Here is a 17,140-nt window from a genome sequence, read left to right on the forward strand (position 1 = left end):
TGGAGAGATGGGGGGAGTAAACTTCTTTATGTTGACATCTGAAGTCTGAAAGGTGCAGGAGAAGAGAGCTTTAGCAACAGATTCTGTTGGGTCAAATTGGTACCATTTATTCTTGGAGTAGTAGTGGGCATCTGTCTGTCTTGCAAGGTAATAGAATTATGCCAAGTGAGACATCAGCTTGCTGGAGACCTTTCTTCTAGTCTCAGTAACTATTTTCTTCCTGAGGCCATGAATTTAACAACTTCTGTTACAGGAAGTGGTACTCACTATTGTGTGCAGGCCCTAAAAGAAGAAGAAAAGTTGATTCTAATAGATTTAGTATTGGCAGTACTCTAGTATAGTAGTTTACTCAACATGGTTTTCCCATCCTTCTAGACTATACTCTGAGGATTGAGGACTCCTATATTGTTACAATAGTGAGGTCTGTTCACAGTAAATGTATTTTTGTCTTCCCTTGTTGGCTTCTTTTCAAGGCATGCCCATCTGTAATGCCTCAGATAAGTACCTCTTGCATTACATTTAAATCCTACTAATTTGAAAATATTATTGAACCCTGAAAAATGTCTTGATCTACTTTCAGTACTCTTGCCAGTAAGTAAAACTGTATTAATTACTTCTAATCCTCTAGTCACTTCACTTTCAGTACAAGAATGTTGGAAAATTGCAAATAAGTTCTTCCATTGGAAAATAATGTTAAACTGTTTGTCAAGGAAAAATGGAGCCATGAGTTTTAATGGAGTCACCAGAAGCATGGTAGTAGTTGTAGTGACAAATAACAACAATTAAAGGCAAAAGCTATCACCAGCCATTATTGATATGAAGAGAACAAAACATTGCTTTGTGGAGCACAGTTGTGAGTATTTTAGGTTTTCTTAAGTATCATTTTATACATGTTTTAGAAGAGATGTTTGCAGTAGCCTCCTGTATAAAATATGAAACTGGGAATCGGGAATTGTTCTGTTCTTGACTCTCCTGAGGGACATCAGGTAAGTCATTTTGCCTCTCAGTGGCTCAGGTTGTCTATAAACTGGCCTGCTTTTGTAGGGTGCTTTGGGCTTCACTGAGGAAAAATTGCCATTGAAGAAACAACTAGGGTATTAAAAACAACACATCTCCAGAACTCTGTTTGGTGGCCTAGGGTGCATGAGCTCACCACTTGGATGTAGTTTCTCTTCCTATATCTAGCTGCTAAAATTGTCAGATAAAACATTAAATAATTTTATAATGTTTGTGGCCATCATTACCACATGAATTGTGGTAGTACTGCACCTAGGGAGGAAAAATGTCCAGCACACCTACAGCCTAGGGAATGACCTGCTGGGTGGCACGGAAGTGGAAAGGGATCTTGGAGTCCTAGTGGACTCCAAGATGAACATGAGTCGGCAGTGTGACGAAGCCATCAAAAAAGCCAATGGCACTTTATCGTGCATCAACAGATGCATGACAAATAGGTCCAAGGAGGTGATACTTCCCCTCTATCGGGCACTGGTCAGACCGTAGTTGGAGTACTGCGTGCAATTCTGGGCGCCGCACTTCAAGAGGGATGCGGATAACCTGGAGAGGGTCCAGAGAAGGGCCACTCGTATGGTTAAGGGCCTGAAGACCAAGCCCTACGAGGAGAGACTAGAGAAACTGGACCTTTTCAGCCTCCGCAAGAGAAGGTTGAGAGGCGACCTTGTGGCTGCCTATAAGTTCATCACGGGGGCACAGAAGGGAATTGGTGAATATTTATTCACCAAGGCGCCCCTGGGGGTTACAAGAAATAATGGCCACAAGCTAGCAGAGAGCAGATTTAGATTGGACATTAGGAGGAACTTCTTCACAGTTCGAGTGGCCAAGGTCTGGAACGGGCTCCCAAGGGAGGTGGTGCCCTGCTTATGCAGGGGGTCGGACTCGATGATCTGTTGAGGTCCCTTCCGACCCTAACATCTATGAATCTGTGAATATCATGTGCTCAGTAAGTGTGTCCACACACAAAAAATGGGAAGTGAGATAGTCTGTGAGGTTGTACATGAAGGAAAGAGTTATGAGACATTGGCAATTACTTGGTTAGATATACTTGAGAGAGGGTTAGCCGTGTTAGTCCGAAGTCAACTAAGAAGACATAGTAGAGTGGCACTTCAAGACTAATTGTTTCAAAGAGGCATACACTTTCTCAGGCAACATCTGACAAAGAAGAATAAAGACATTAGGCTGTAAGTCGCATTTAAACTCAGAAGTAACCTCTTCTTCTAAAAACTATTAAAGAACTGGAAACATAATTAAGGGTGAATATCATGGCACAGGTGCATGCACACAATTCCAGTATTTTAAATATAGTTTTAAGAAATCTTTTGTAATAAAAACAGGGACAATTTGTTCCTGGAGTGGCACGTTTTTGGTTTGTTACAGAAGAGTATACCATGTCTTGTGAATATGTGTGTACAGATACTTAATTCTTTGTGTATCTGAGGGAGCCAGAGGGCCATGTAGCATAGCTGTTGCTAAGATAAAGAAGGCTGCTTTTCTCAAAGAGGAAGGTTTAGCCCACATAAATCATCAGACCAAGAGTGATAACTCACTGGCCATCTGCTTTCTTTACCTCCCCTGTTTTCTTCCCTGCTCTTTGAATATGCGTATCCAACCCAGATAAATTCAGTTTACAATCTTGGGATAGTGTTGTCATCTTTAGGATAAAGACTCTTCACCTGAGTCCCACTGTACTTGTGTCAGATCATGAGAATTAAGCAACTAAGAAAAAAACAGTTGTCTTTAAAAGTGTCCAGTCACTATTCCTCTTTTCTTGTATGTACATTACATACCTTATTTGTCAGCATCTTTTTTATTAACACAGCCCTTTCCTCTTCATTTATGGAGATTCTTAAGCCTTTCTCCCTGGCTGAGATTCTGACCTGTTGGGTAACCAGCTGAAATGTGGCTAGTGTTGTGCTGCACAAGGAGCATTGTATACCTGTACCATGACCAAGTGGCTGCTCTCTCAACTGACTTTCCATATTAGTCATGATTTAGAAGATTATTCCTATGTACCTTGTATGTAATTTTGCATATTCAGGTAGCTGAATAGTTCCTAGTTTTGTTGTGTGGACAGTCTTGTTACTTTCAGCCCCTTTTGCAGCTCCAGCTGTCAAGCATTATATATGGGGTCTCCCTTTGTTTTGAGAAGGCCAGTGAGACCTATCTGTTGCATACTTCCTTCTTTTCTGGTCATTAAGGTTTTTTTGTATATCTTCCTATTTGCATAATACCAGAATTGCTCCCAAATTGTGAACTCCCTTTGGATTGTTCAAGTCTGTTTTTTAAAATGGTTTACATTAAAAAAAAAAAAGGGAGAAGGGTTATGGTATATCTGATAATTTCTGGGTTGGCTGAACAGTGTTTTAGAAGGTGGATACAGCAAAATACATGTTTCTAGCTGTACCCTTCACGATACTGTTTGTTCTGAAAACACTAGGTTTTGTGTTAACTTTTAACACCTATAGTGATCAAGGAGAGTGTGGTTTTCTGCTGCAGTAGTGAATAAGAAGCCATTCAGACTTCTTCTGAAGTATGATCTTGTGACTTTGAAGAGTTCTATCCAACGAATGAAACTAGTAAAAGAGGAGTCTGCTAAGATGTGGATTCCTTGAACAGAAGCCATGCTCATGAATTCTTGAATGCCATTCTGCTTATTTGCTTGCATTTTTATTTTAAACTAAAAAAGTAAATAACAAATAGTGAATCTAGTTGTATCAAAACAAAAAGCAATACCAAAAATAGACCAATTGCATACTTAATAACAACAGTTCTAAAAAGAAAATAATTATAATTAATAAACTGATAGCAATATTTATAAATTGATGAAACCATAGGAAAGTGTTCCGTCAGTAATAATGTCACCCTTTTTAAATATTAGAGATGTCACCATTATTTAGTAACTTTAATAGAATCTTTGCTACATTTAAGGGGGGGAGAATGTCATTGTTACTTTCTTCATTCCTGTTTCTAAAGTGTTTTCATTTAATCTGTATCAAACGATGCCTGTTTATTATGCAGTTACATGGATAAACTGATTTAGTTTGTTGCGAAACAATGTGCATTATCAGGGCAAACTAAAAAGTTGAGCAAGGAACAATATTTTTGACTGGTGGTGGGAACGTCTGCAAATCTGGCCCTTTTATCAGTAGAGGAACATCAACTACCAGAATTGTTCTAGGGATTATAGAGTAGATTCTCTACAGCACTTAATACTTTGTTTTCCTGACTCTGTCCCAGCCTTGCTGTGGATGAGAACAACCTGTGGGCTGCACTGGCTTGTGCCAACTGGCTGTAAAATCTTAGGAACTATACCAGATAGAGATTGCTGGAGTACATCATTTTACATGGTTGTCACTCCTCCTTAATGCCAACATGAGTCCTGTGCATGGGGAGGGAATGGCAGGTGTTAGCTCTGCTGGCTCTATATCCATTAGTGACTGTAACAGGTTGCCTTCCCCAACACTATCTTCCGTGTTATCCACGCCCTACATGGGGCACCCTTGGAGTCCCCTGTAAGGTTTCTTGTGTCCTGCTCTTTACTTTCCTGCCACGTCTTGATGGAAAATTATTATACGGATGTTTTTGTAAGTGGGAGACTACCTATTATATTTCCTATGTTATGGTCTTCCACCTCCACAAACTTTGACCCCTTGCCTTTCTCTAGCTAGGCCTCCCTGTCTAAACCCACCAAACAGGTTTCAACTCTGAGACGCTAGCGTTTTTCTTTGTCTTGAGTCTCATGGCCCTCCTTTCTGCTCCAATTTGGAGCCCAGCCTCCCTGGCCCAGAGGCCTGGCCACCAGCCCCATAGCCAGGGGACTGCAAGTTCAAGGCTAGGGAACAGCCCTGAACCTATGCCATCCCAGTCCACAGCACAAAAAAACCAAACCAAACAAAAAACTGTACCTCAGGGGCACTAGACTACCCCGGCGTTTTAGGGCTGCATCCTCTGGTGTCAGGGTCTGTACCACCCCAAAATCCTGCACCTACACTGGTGCCAGGGCCTATGAACCCTAAATACTGTGCCTTCTCTGGCATGGGGGGGTCAGTACACCCCAGATCCTGCACCCACACAGGCACCAGGCCCCCCATGGTATAGTGGGGTCCCAATGAGGCCTCCTCCTTCCCTACTAGCCTCACCCAAACTGCTGGTGTTATTCAATAACAAAAAGAAATATGAACAGTCCTGTCCATGGGCAATAACTGCCACCAAAAAATGTGATTAAAGAAGGCAGTGTGCCAGCTTACATTTATACTTTGGCTCCCCACTGTTGGCTACAGTCTTTCTTCTAGGGTTGCTGCTGTCTCTCTGGAGGCTTCCATAGTTCCCCTCATCCAGTCTTTGGACCACTTACCAAGCTCCTCCAGGGAGCTCTGGGGTACTCTCCTTCCCCCTTGGCTGCTGGCCCTCATTCCTGCTCTGCCCAGGGTTTTTATAGTCCTGGCCTGCCCCTTCCAGTCAGCTGACTAGCTGGCCAGGCTCAGCATTTAACCCCCTCCTTACCGGCACTCTGTGTCCAGAAAGTTGTGGCCTTAAAGGGGTGGACCTGTCTTCTGGTGACAGGGCTAGGGTTCCCTGTTACACACACCCCTTTCTTCTCGTTCGTCTGGGGTCTTTCCTTCCCCTCTGAACCCTCGACCTACCTTCTGGTAACAGGGCCAGGGTTCACTGTTACAGTGACTCTCCCAAGTGGAGCTTCCAAATGATTTCCCAACCTCTACTGCTTCAGTGGTCAAAAAGAGGCTGCCTGCAATCTTAAAGACTACAGAAATGCAGAATGTTCCTGGGTTGTGAATTAAGTAGGATTGTATGTATTGTGATTGGATTAACTAGAAAGTCTTCCACCTGCTATTCTGGCATGTTTTAAAGGACTTCAGTGAACAAGAATTATAGAACCAATAATGCAAACAATGGTAATAAAGTTGCCAGTAAAAAAAGTAGGTTTAATGTACTTAAACTGAAGGTAGTGCCTAGTCCTTTTCTGTAGAAACACCTGCATTTGGAGTGTTTCTTCAGACAAATTTCCAAGGAATTTCAGAATTTGTGAACTGCTGTGTAAATGAGCAGCTGCTACATATAGTTAATCCAGATTTGTGCTGGGGTGGTATTTCAGGGGTAGTAAGAAGCCCCCTGAAACCTAGCAACTATTACTGCAGGGGGGAGGTGACCATAAATCTCTTGGCTTTCAAAATGAATATAAAAATTCACTTTTTCAACTTAATGTTGCCAATTATTTCTTAAAATGTCAAAGAACAGAGGATGGAAAAAAAGGTGAAGGAAGGAAGGGAGGAAGAAAATGTGTTAAGCCAGGGTGTCTGGAGAAAGGAAATAAATGTCTAAAGTCCTAAATGCTTCATGGCCAGCAGAAGAAACAAGAGACCTAAACCATTGATCAACAATGATTTTTGGTTGGTAGCCCTGAGTAAGTGCTCAGCTACCACTACAGTAAAAGTAACAGTTATCCTCAAAGATAAACCAAGATCTGATTTTGGTGAAATGTTCATGATGATGAAGATTTTCATGCATGATTTTAAATTGGAAAACCTGGTTCATCACAGCCAACTTGATCTTGTATCAGTTCTGTAGTAATATTTTATTACTATGTTTTGTGTGACAGTATAGAAAACTGCTGGTGGCCTTAGTGTTAGGTGATGTTACTTTTTGGAATATTACCATTATAGTTTCTCCAGCCTTTAATGATTATTGGTTTTGTGATTATTGGTTTTGCATCCTCATATTCTTCCAGTGCTGTTACCTGTCATGGTCAAGGACAAATGCTTTCTTTACTCTTGGAGAAAGGGTTGATTTTTTTTTTTTATGGGAAAGCAAAGAATAAGTGGGTATTTCTTAATCCTAGATTTCTGCTTTTATTTATAAAGGAGCTGTTTGTAGGAGAAAAGTTACCTGTACTTATGGTGAAGCTATGCATTACTCTTAGCCCATGCTAAGTCTGTGGAATGTTAAACAGTGTTAAAGTTAGAATGTGCTGTGAGCAGTTTCATGTTAAGGATTAATACCATTTCTTGCTTGTGCAACTCTTTCTTGCCTCTGGAAGGCTGGTGAGCTGGAGCGTGGATAGGAGCTAGGTCACCTGAACTCTATCCCTGCTCTGGGTGGGGAAGGAGGGAGGTCTGGGAGTAGTGCACTCAGGGGTGCTGTAGGACTGCAGAATGCTCATTTTATCTCTGTGAAGCTGAATGAAGTTACCCTAATACGAGCTAGGTAGCATGGTCCAGAGATAACCCTCACCTGAAGTGGTGTAACTTTGAGACACTCAGAGGGCACTTACCATGAGTTAACGAGCTTTAACTTGTCACTTGTGTTTTAAGTGTCCTTAGTCCGGTCTAAGTGTAATGTGTAACTTCATCCTTACAATGCATCAGAAATTCAGAACATTGCCTGTCCTGTTTCTGAAGAAATGTGCGTGTGTGTGTGTGTGTGTGTGTGTGTGTGTATGCGCACACAGAATTTGTGTGTGTATGCATATAAAATAAAAATTCTGTTGTATTCTCTGTGTGTATATCTATATATATGTAGATATATACATACATATGCATATACATATATATGTATTATATGAAAAGATCTGATTTAGGTGATAAGAATAAGATTGTTTATCAGATAAAGAATACGTTTATCAGATAATATCAGAATATTGTTTATCAGATAAAGAATACGTCTTTTCATCAGAGAAATAAGAGAACTATTTTGAGGCTAGCATTGAGAAGTAAAACATACATATTTTGGCAGCTGTTTCCAGCAATAATTCAGGCATTTTGTTCCTGAATTTAATTTCAAGAGAAGTTCAAGCTGCAGACAATAACAAATTGAGAATATACTGTAGGCTGGTTGTTGAAAGCAAAGAATTGAATGAATTTTAGAAAAGCAGTATGTTAGATCAGTTTCTTTTATAAAGAATATTTATTTTCTTCCCTCTTTCAATTTAGTATTTAACATTTCAAAGAACATTTCAGGACCGTCTGCAGGCTGTGCCTTTACGAAGCAAGTAGCCGAGGATTTAAACCCTTGCCATCATTGGCCCTGCAGCTGAAAACTGCAGGCAGTTTTAATCTCAGTATTTTTTTTTAATCCCAACCTTTTGTGTTCAGATTAGGAACACAGGGGGATATATTTAAGGGGTTTTAGCAGGGGGGTTTTCATTGGCAGTTAAATAATAGCATTGGCCTTTAGAAATACTTTTTTTTTCTTTAGTTTGTTATTTCAGTGATCACTATTCAGTGAGTAGAAATCCATACTTTTTTTTTTTTTTCTTTTTAGTGCTGCTAAAGTGATCAGAGGAGCTGGACATAAAAAACGCAAGCTCACAGCTCCTTTCCTGACTGATAGTTTTGAAGAAGAGAGACTTGAAAATCTTCATTAACTTTTTCTTTTCCTCTTATAGTTTGCCTGAGTTTTTCTCTTGGCTCCATGAATTGGCACAGCAGTGGACTCCTTTTCTGAAAATGGAAGGCTTTTGCATTAGTCCTGTGGCCTAACATGACTAAAATCCATAGGTTTTTGAGGCCTGTTTCCCAAGCTGACTTACAAATGGGGAGGAAGGAAGGCAGGAACATAGGTGTCATCTGGCCATCAAGGAAATAATTTGAAAGAAGCCTGCAATACTTATGGAACTCTTTTACAAAGCTTTTAAAATTTACATAGCTGAGCTTGATATTTCTTCTAGAGTTCCTAAAATGAGCAGCATGACTCACTGGATTTATCCCAACTGATTGCAAAGGTATTGATATCAGCTCAAAAGTGATCAGTTTTTAATTAAACTTTTAGAAGCCCTGGCTCCTCTGTTTTTCATAATCAAAAATCTCAATTTTGAGTAAGATTTTTTTAATATTAAGAAATGTGGGTATTCCTTTTTTTTTTTTTTTTAAATCACATAATATGTGGTGTTCATGTAAATAAACTTTAGAGTTCTTGGAATATTAAGTACAGGCAGTTTTTTGCATTTCATACCAATACACTGTAATATCAACAATATTTTAAAAAGAAATTGTATCCTTTTCCATTCCTGTTCACATACTTTGGTACACAATTGATGAAGCAAATCTTTTACCTTGATACAGTGAAGATTTTATTTTTCAGAACAAGAACGCCTTTTAATTTTCTGTCTTGAAGGTATTTTAGTTTCACAGCTTCACCTTTAGATATTGCAGTGATACAACAACATAATAACAGACTGTCATATTGTAGTGCTGGCATGCTTCAGTTGTTCACATTCTTGACTCAGGTGGGAAAGTTGTAGGTTGAAATATTCACACTCGAGTTTGTTCACATATCCAGTGTGATACTTCAGTGCTGCTCTGTTGGAAGTATCATGCTTCAGATGAGGCAGTCTATGTGGGGCCCTTTCAAGGAGGACTTAAAGATCCCACAGCAATCTTCAGAAGTGCTAGAAGATAACTGGTATACTGAATAATCATTCTCTTTTACATTCAAAAGACACTATACAAGTAATATACAAAGCTATATGTTATATATATTCCAGATCCCCTCCATTTCTGCTACCTTTTACAAAGTGCATTATGATGCAGGCTACCAGTTAGTAAAGTTAAAAGAGTTTACTTTTTTATTGCATGAATAGTCTCAAGATGATGAACACTGAACATAGAATCCTTGCAGGAAACCCATCTAAGCTTTGGTAAAATCCCTCCCTTGTTCCTCTGCTTGAATGCAGAACATAGGCAATGAGGAGAAGTGCTCAGAAAAATGTGCTTAGATGTGAAAGCAAGAATCGTACTAATCACAACCCATAATCCCAACTGGGCAGTTGCCACAGGGAATAGTCTCTGGATGTGTGGGTAGTAATGTAAGAGCTTCAAAAGTAAAACTGAAACACTAGGGACAGTAATAGAATTTGTATGATGACCAGCCCATATCCTTCTCTTCCTTCCTCATAAATTCCAGTTGGGCATTGATTCTTGATCCAAAGACCATTTATATCAAGTCTACTATGTCTTTTTTTTTTTCCAAAGGGTGCTAGATCAGGTCAGTGGTGAGGAACCTTTCTGCTGTCCTACTCATAATTCCTTTCCATTGTAATACTTTTTGGAAGTTTCTGTATTGTGATGGGGAAATAAGTGTACAAATCTCTGAGACTGTAACAAAATATTCAGAAACTAGCATACCCACTGTGATGTGATAAGAAGGTGCAGCCTTTTTTGTGTGATATAGCGTCTGCTCACTTGCACTGTTTCCTTTTTCCAAACTTCTTACGTGGGAGCCAAGTGTTACACAGAAGTATTTTTGCACTATTTTGATTATAAGTAGTTCCTCAAGTACACATAGAATATTCTTGAATAGAGTATGCTTCAAAAGGATGGGTAGACTACATTTTATGCATTCAGGCTTTCCCATTCTCTTAAAGATGTGTAAGATATCCTGCATGACACATAGAATAAGTCCAGACATGTTCCCTACGTTGTGTATATATAATCAAGAAGTATGGGAGGAAAGGATGAGTTTATGACTTGGTGATTTAACAAATGCTCCATGGGGTGCTAGCAGCTGTCAGGATTTAGCTCCCATGCTGTGCTGGTTGAATTTTAAAATGTCCATTGAGCATATTTAGTGGCTCATTTTCAGAAGTGTCTGGTGTTTTGTTCAGAGTTATATGTGTGCAATCAGTGCTAATTTCTTCAGTCTACTGGAGTTAGAAATATAAAACTAAGTGTACCAATGAATGGTTACTGCTGTAAAATATGGCAGTTGCTCACATACAGTTATTGCTCACATACAACAGCATAACTAAGTGCTTCTATTTATTTCAAAATATGTTCTTGTTTAAAAGGATGTGCAAGCACTAAATCTTTTTGTAGTCTATTACTGTAGAACCAAGGAACCCTAATAAAAGGCTAGGGAATATGTCACTGTTTCACTTTGGAACAGACAGAACAAAAGATGGTGCTGATGCATTTCTTCATGGAGGAATGAGAAAAGGCAGAGATGTGTGTTATAGTCTTGGAGAAACAGAGATTACAAGTAATGGCTTTTCCCACTAACTGGCATATATTAGATGTTTGTTTTTGTTTTTTAGCCTCTTATATCAGAAGGTTGGACTGTATGGCCATGTCCAGACATGAGTGGATGTTTGGTTCCCCAGAGACAGCTAGTGGCGGCGCACCTTGTGCTACTGCTGGTTGTCCCCAGGGAATGCCTGTGCCTTGTGTGCTCTGGCGCATGCCAAGTTACCCCAGATTGGGCAGTGGGCTGCCCCCAGCAGCCTTATCTGGGGTTCTGGGGGCCTCCTGAGGCTGCAACACCAGTGATCCTGCTGTGCAGAGCCTGGCCGGCAGTGGAGTTTGGCTCTGACCGGCCAAGCTCTGGCTTTGGGCAGCACATACTGCCACCGTGTACGCTACTCCACTTTTTTTTTTCTGCGGGTTTTTAAAAAAACCCTCCACGCTGCTCCCTTGCAGTGCGGAGAATAACTGAGCATGCGGTATGTTGTGGTGGTTGCACTGCAGACGTGTCTGCGGTGCCACATACCGTATGGCCATGCTTGTCTGGACATGGTTTATCTGTCTAACTTGTAGCACAGCTGGCCCCTGTATATCAATTTGTTACTGAAATATCCATGTACTAAAGATATTTGACGCCAGTGGAAAACAAGAAGCTTGAGGGTTAGCATTTTTGGCACATCTTTAACTACTGTTTCCTTTGTGTGAGCAGACTGTGAATGAATTGAACAGTTATCAAAGGCGGAATCAAAACTGCCAGGTTTTTTATTTTTATTATATATGGGAGGTGTAATTAAATGCTTAGCTGTTTAAAGGTCTGTGCAGCTTTCAGGTTTTTTTTGTGTTCAGTTTACCTGATTAGCACATAATTCTATCTCTAACTTTTCCCCCATCAGCTCAGTGGTAATGGGAGCTAGGAGTATGTATCAAAGGAAACTATAGCCTGTAAAATAGTTCCCATTGGTACAGAGTTTCATTTTGAGTAGTTTGGGGTGCCCAAATAAAAACTCCCTTATCAATTGTTTTCTGTACGGGGGAGCCATGATGGCAATCAAAATGCATACAGGAGGGCCTTTCTTCCTTTAACGAGGCTTTAGGGGAGGCAGAATTTACCTAAAAACTGTGCAAGTTAAAATAAATACTGCACTGTATAAGCTAACACATAGAAAAATTAATCAATGAAATACAGCATGTGTGCAGCAGCACTGCATTCCTGTCATCACACTTTTCCAAAACATAACAGGGAGAGAAATATGATCTGAAACTAGTTTAAATGGTGCAGTAATTAAGCTAGGATTACTCCCATAGCATAATATAACCTGATATTATTCTGGAGGTAGGCTGTAAACTTGCCTTGTGATAAGCTTGAAATATGTTCCCCTCTTACCTTTAAAAGTGTTTTCCCCTCCTTTCTCTCTAACACCTTCAACCTCTGAATGAATTTCTTTTTTTTAAATGTATTTTTCAAATGCTTTGTCCAACAAGAGAGGATATTTTGAGCAAATGTCTAACTCTCTTGTAGCAGATAAATCCATCACCAGAAGCTTCCCTTTTTGTAACCTGGGGTTACAAGCTTGGGCAGTCAAATGCTTGGTTTCTCTTGCGTATTTGAATGACAATGAGTACTAGTGGAAAGTGACAAATGAATAGCATTAGTGACTGAAGTCTCTGTGTTCTGGAAGAGGATATGTTACAATGTATATCTGAGTGAAGTAGTGAAAGAGAAACACAAAATTGCTTCCTAAAATATTAGACAATTGCAGTCTGTTAACAAACTAAGCAATAAAGGATTGCATAAAGCTGTCTTCTTTAGAAGGGGATCTTAGTTGTGTACAGTTCTAACTTTATATGACATTATTTGTACATTTAAAAATTGCAACTTTGCGTTTGCATGTGTCTTTGTGTGTGTGTGGTGATGGTGGCTGGTTTGTGTGGGATTTTCCCACTTTTTTATTAGACCTTTTTCTGCATGGATTTATTTACATTAACCATTCAAATCTTTGTTTACCCAACTTTTGTGGGAAGGCTGTATGTCAGGTATGGACAATTATTTGGGCTCGAGGGCCACTTAGGGAGTTTTGGGCTAGGGATAGAAATTACACATATACTGGGATAAGTGATTGGAAACCAGTTCAAATCTTTAATGCAATAGAAGTTCAGTGCATATAAACTGCTTTCAAAATGGCTGAAACTGGTTTAAGATAAACCTGAATGGATGTAGTATCAGACTTAACTGATTTAGGTTAAATCGGTTTATTGAACTTCTGTCCCAGATCCCCTCCAGATTCAGTTTAACTCACAGTACCCTAGCATCCCAGGATGCTTTGCACCTCTCCTGCACCCCCCCTTCTCCCTCTCAGGGTTGATGAGCTAGCTTTGGCCCAAGCTGTCTGCTCCAGTGGAGTAGGGAGGCATACTGTAGCACCCCCCAGCTTCTGGCCTGGGCCACTGCAGGCATGTGACTGCATTTCCGGAATCAAAAGTGAATTCTGTTCACTTGCTTATCAGTTCAATCTGCATAGCTTAGACTAACCAACAAAGACTGAATTGATTCAGCCTTGATGACTGTTGGTACTTAGCCCTGGTGAGCTGCTGTGGGCCAGGTCAGCACTCCTCCTGCCCCTCCCCTCCTCACCCTTCCCACAAGAGCTTACCAAAACTCCGTAAGTGGCTGGGATGGGCAGGTGTGGAGAGGCATCCAGAAGCAGGATGGATGGGTGGGTGGGCGGGCAGGGGCAGGGCTGGGATTGCAGGGCCATGAAAGCATATGGCCAGGGTCCTGGACAGAGCCACAGTCTGCTCCCCACATGTCCCCACAATGGGCACCAGTTCCGAGGGCAGGGCAGATTGTGGCTGTGCCCTAGGCTCCACCCCTGTCCTGTCACTGCCCCATGATGCTGGGGTCTCCATGGAGATAGACCAAGACCACATGTAGGTAGTGTGTATGGCCAGGCAGATGGGATGGGGCTGTAAGTGGGCAGGAAGCAGCATCTAGGAGAGGGATGGGCAAGCGGGGCCAGGGCCAGGATTGCAGGATGGTTGCAGGATGGGGCCAAGGCTCAGGGCAAAGCCATGACCCACTCACTGCATGCCCCTGCCCACAGAACCAGCGCTCATGGCAGGGACATGTGGGCAGTTGATCCCAACTCTGCTCCAGCCCTGTACTGTCACCACCCCCATGATCCTGCCTTGTGATCCTGGCCCTACCTGCTCCCAGACACTGCTCCCTGCCTTCCTGTGGTCCCATCCCATCTGTCTGACCATGCACCCAGCTAGCATGGGTCCTGCCCTCAGCAATGGGTGCAGAGTGGACAGGCAGGTATGGTGGTGGATGGAGTCGCCATTGCTGGGAAGCAAATCAAATTGCTGTGCTGCCCTAGCCCTGCTGTATGCCCGGGGACAGTGGGACTGGTTGTATGCAGCACAGCCCGGGTTGCCCCCAACACCTGGGCTGGGTGGAGCTGAGAGACCCCCTGTGGGCCAGACAAAATCCTTTGGTGGGCCAGGTCCAGCCCATGGGCTGTATTTTGCCCACCCCTGCTGTATGTAGTATAACTGGATATCTAGTAGGATTGTAACACTGCAGACACCTGTAATGTTGTTCTGTTAATTTTTCTCCCCAGTTTTTAATTTTATTTTTTCACTACTTCTGCCTCTAAAATATGCCCTCTACCTTCCTATTTCTTTTTTCTGCTTTTCAGCTGCCTATATGGATTTTTCTCATGTTTCTTCATTTTATCTTACATTTATCACTCTGATCTTTTTCTTAGTCCTTTCTCAGCTGCTTGAGGAAAAGCTCCCTGCTGGAGCGTGTTTTATTGCTGTGATCTGGGAAAAGTAATGGCCTAAAGAGGAGACTGAGGAACACAGCCCAGGAAATATCCCACAGTCTTTGTGCTGACTGGAGAGTCTGTATTCTATGGAGCCAACCTGCAGGGCCACTGGTGTGAGTGCTTCTGCTCAATGGTTAGGGGCCAAGGTCTGCAACCAAGATATGAACTGGAGATCAGGAGCCAAGGAGCAGAACCATGATGCTGAGGGTCAGCAGCCAGGACAGAAGGCCAGGGAGTAAGGCTGCAGCAAACAGGATAGCAAAGGTGATAGCAAACAGGAACAGGACTGAAGTCAGAATGGGCAGGATATGTAGATGGATGTGGAACAGCTGCCACAGGCCTGAAAGTTGCCAGCTAGAGTGCCTGCTGCCAGGTGCAGTCCTGAATACCTGTGTTTTTTGTCTCAGTAGACAGTTCCACAGGGCAATCAATCTTACAGTTACCCCAGGCACAGGCATGAAATCATCTTACCTGGCTAATGTTTCACTGGTCCCAGCTAGGGGAAGTCTATAGCCCAGGCTCGTTGCCCAAGAGCTCTGCGATCCTGACACAAGCTTCTCTTCCTCTTTCACCACAGTCCAAAATTGAGGCATCACCAGCAATAGGTGTGGTTCTTCCCCTGTAGTTGCATGGTATCTCTAGGATAGCTCCAGTTCACAGCTTGGCTGGAAACCCCTACTTTTATAAAAACAACAGGGATAGTACTGATCCTGGAATTGAAGACATTTTTCTTTTTAGGCCCTCTGGTCAACTTTTTCCTCTTTGCTGGCTGGTAGTGTCTACAGTTCTAATTTGGATGGAGACTTTCTTACTCCTCTGCAACATGAGCACACATGTTTTCTCTCTCCCTTGTTTCTGCAGCCTGGGGCTCTGAAAGGAACCTCATTATATGCCAGCAATATAGAGACTGAAGTTTCAGCATTTTTTGTGAGCATACCACCAAAGTTGATTCCTGTGATTGTGTTGGAGGCTTGTCAAGCAGCAAGTCAGCCAGTGGTAATAAAGGAAAGCCATTTTAATTTCCTCCTTGAAAGACTGCTGGTTGAATACGTGCAATAAGTAGGGTAGCAAGGGAGAAATACCACCTTGACCACACGGACTTAGAAACACTTTAAGACTGAAGTTCAGTTTTCCCTAACGTGAGGGTAATTTTCCTTCATACCAGTTCAATTATATCCCATTTTGGTTTTAGCTTTAGGATGGACCCTCTTCAATTTATACTCTCTTGTCATTAATAATTTGCATTCAATTCACCTATGAACTTTTTACATGTATAAATGGCAGCACCAACCTGCCCTGCTATTTAGAGATGTGTCAGTTGCTTATTTGCAAGCTTGTTTGTCATCTTAAGAAAAATAATAAAGGGTTATGGCTTCAGAATTTTCATCTGCCTGAGATTTGAAACACCTCCTTTTTATGATAGCAGTTACAGGGTCTTTAAATCAAGGAAAGGCATGATCTTTGAACTGGATATCAGGACTTCTGAATTCTAACCCCAGCTTTCACGCTGATTTTGTTAAGCTGATAACTTTTCATTCTCTCACACTGTCCCCTTCTGTAAAATAGAGATAGTAATACTTACTCAAGGATGATTAATGTTTATAAAGATCAAATGCAGTAGAAACTCTTGGTAATTTTAGTTTGGTCATCTTTTTTAATGAAAGGAAAAAGAAAACTAACATAGCTAACTCTCAAGGATTTCCTCTGCTTTTACATGAAGATTTTGAGTTCCTTAGTTGCTTGAACTCCCAACAAAGTCAAACATGTTCAGCCCTCCCTTTGCAGAACTTGGCTTTAAAATAGTTTTGATTCAACACTTCAATGCAAATACTTCTTATAATATAACAAAGGTATCTAAACTATTCTGTTGAAGTATATAATGTTAAACCAGCTAACTGGCTTTTGGTATGTAGTCATCTTCTTGTCATTACATATATAGACTGTAGGGGGAAATGGATACTAGGGCTGTATCTTATCTTTGATTCAACTCTATATTTTTTTTGAGATCTGTATGTTTGTGTTCCTGCTCCCTTTAATGACCCTGAGCTAATATACAGCCTTCACCACTGGCTAATAAAAACAAAAACCGTACCTGAAACTTTGAGTCAAATTTTTCCTTTAAAAAGAAAAAAAGCATAATTAAAGTGTCTAGATTTGTGCTTAGGAAATGGACCACTTCTCTATATCTACTATAGTCAGCAACATCTCATTCCCATTGTATGTAAGGCACCATTCACAAAAGAAAAGGCCCCTTTGCTCCCTCTAGCACGTGTAGCCTATATGCAGCTGAGTGGGGAGGGCTGAGTTTCTCCTCTGAATCCA

The 17,140-nt window shown here is 41.3% G+C and overlaps 1 long non-coding RNA gene across 1 annotated transcript in view; it reads right to left on the reverse strand.

Annotated features, from left to right (window-relative positions):
- Positions 1 to 8,883: 8,883 nt before the first annotated feature.
- The window catches only part of LOC112550767, a 13,209-nt gene continuing 4,952 nt past the window's right edge, over positions 8,884 to 17,140 (reverse strand). The window contains exon 3 of the long non-coding RNA XR_003094770.1: positions 8,884 to 9,418. This is a non-coding gene — a long non-coding RNA (uncharacterized LOC112550767). The remainder of the gene's footprint in view (positions 9,419 to 17,140) is intronic.

The sequence above is a fragment of the Alligator sinensis genome, unplaced genomic scaffold, assembly GCF_000455745.1.
Source record: "Alligator sinensis unplaced genomic scaffold, ASM45574v1 scaffold354_1, whole genome shotgun sequence".
Taxonomy (NCBI): Eukaryota; Metazoa; Chordata; order Crocodylia; family Alligatoridae; genus Alligator; species Alligator sinensis.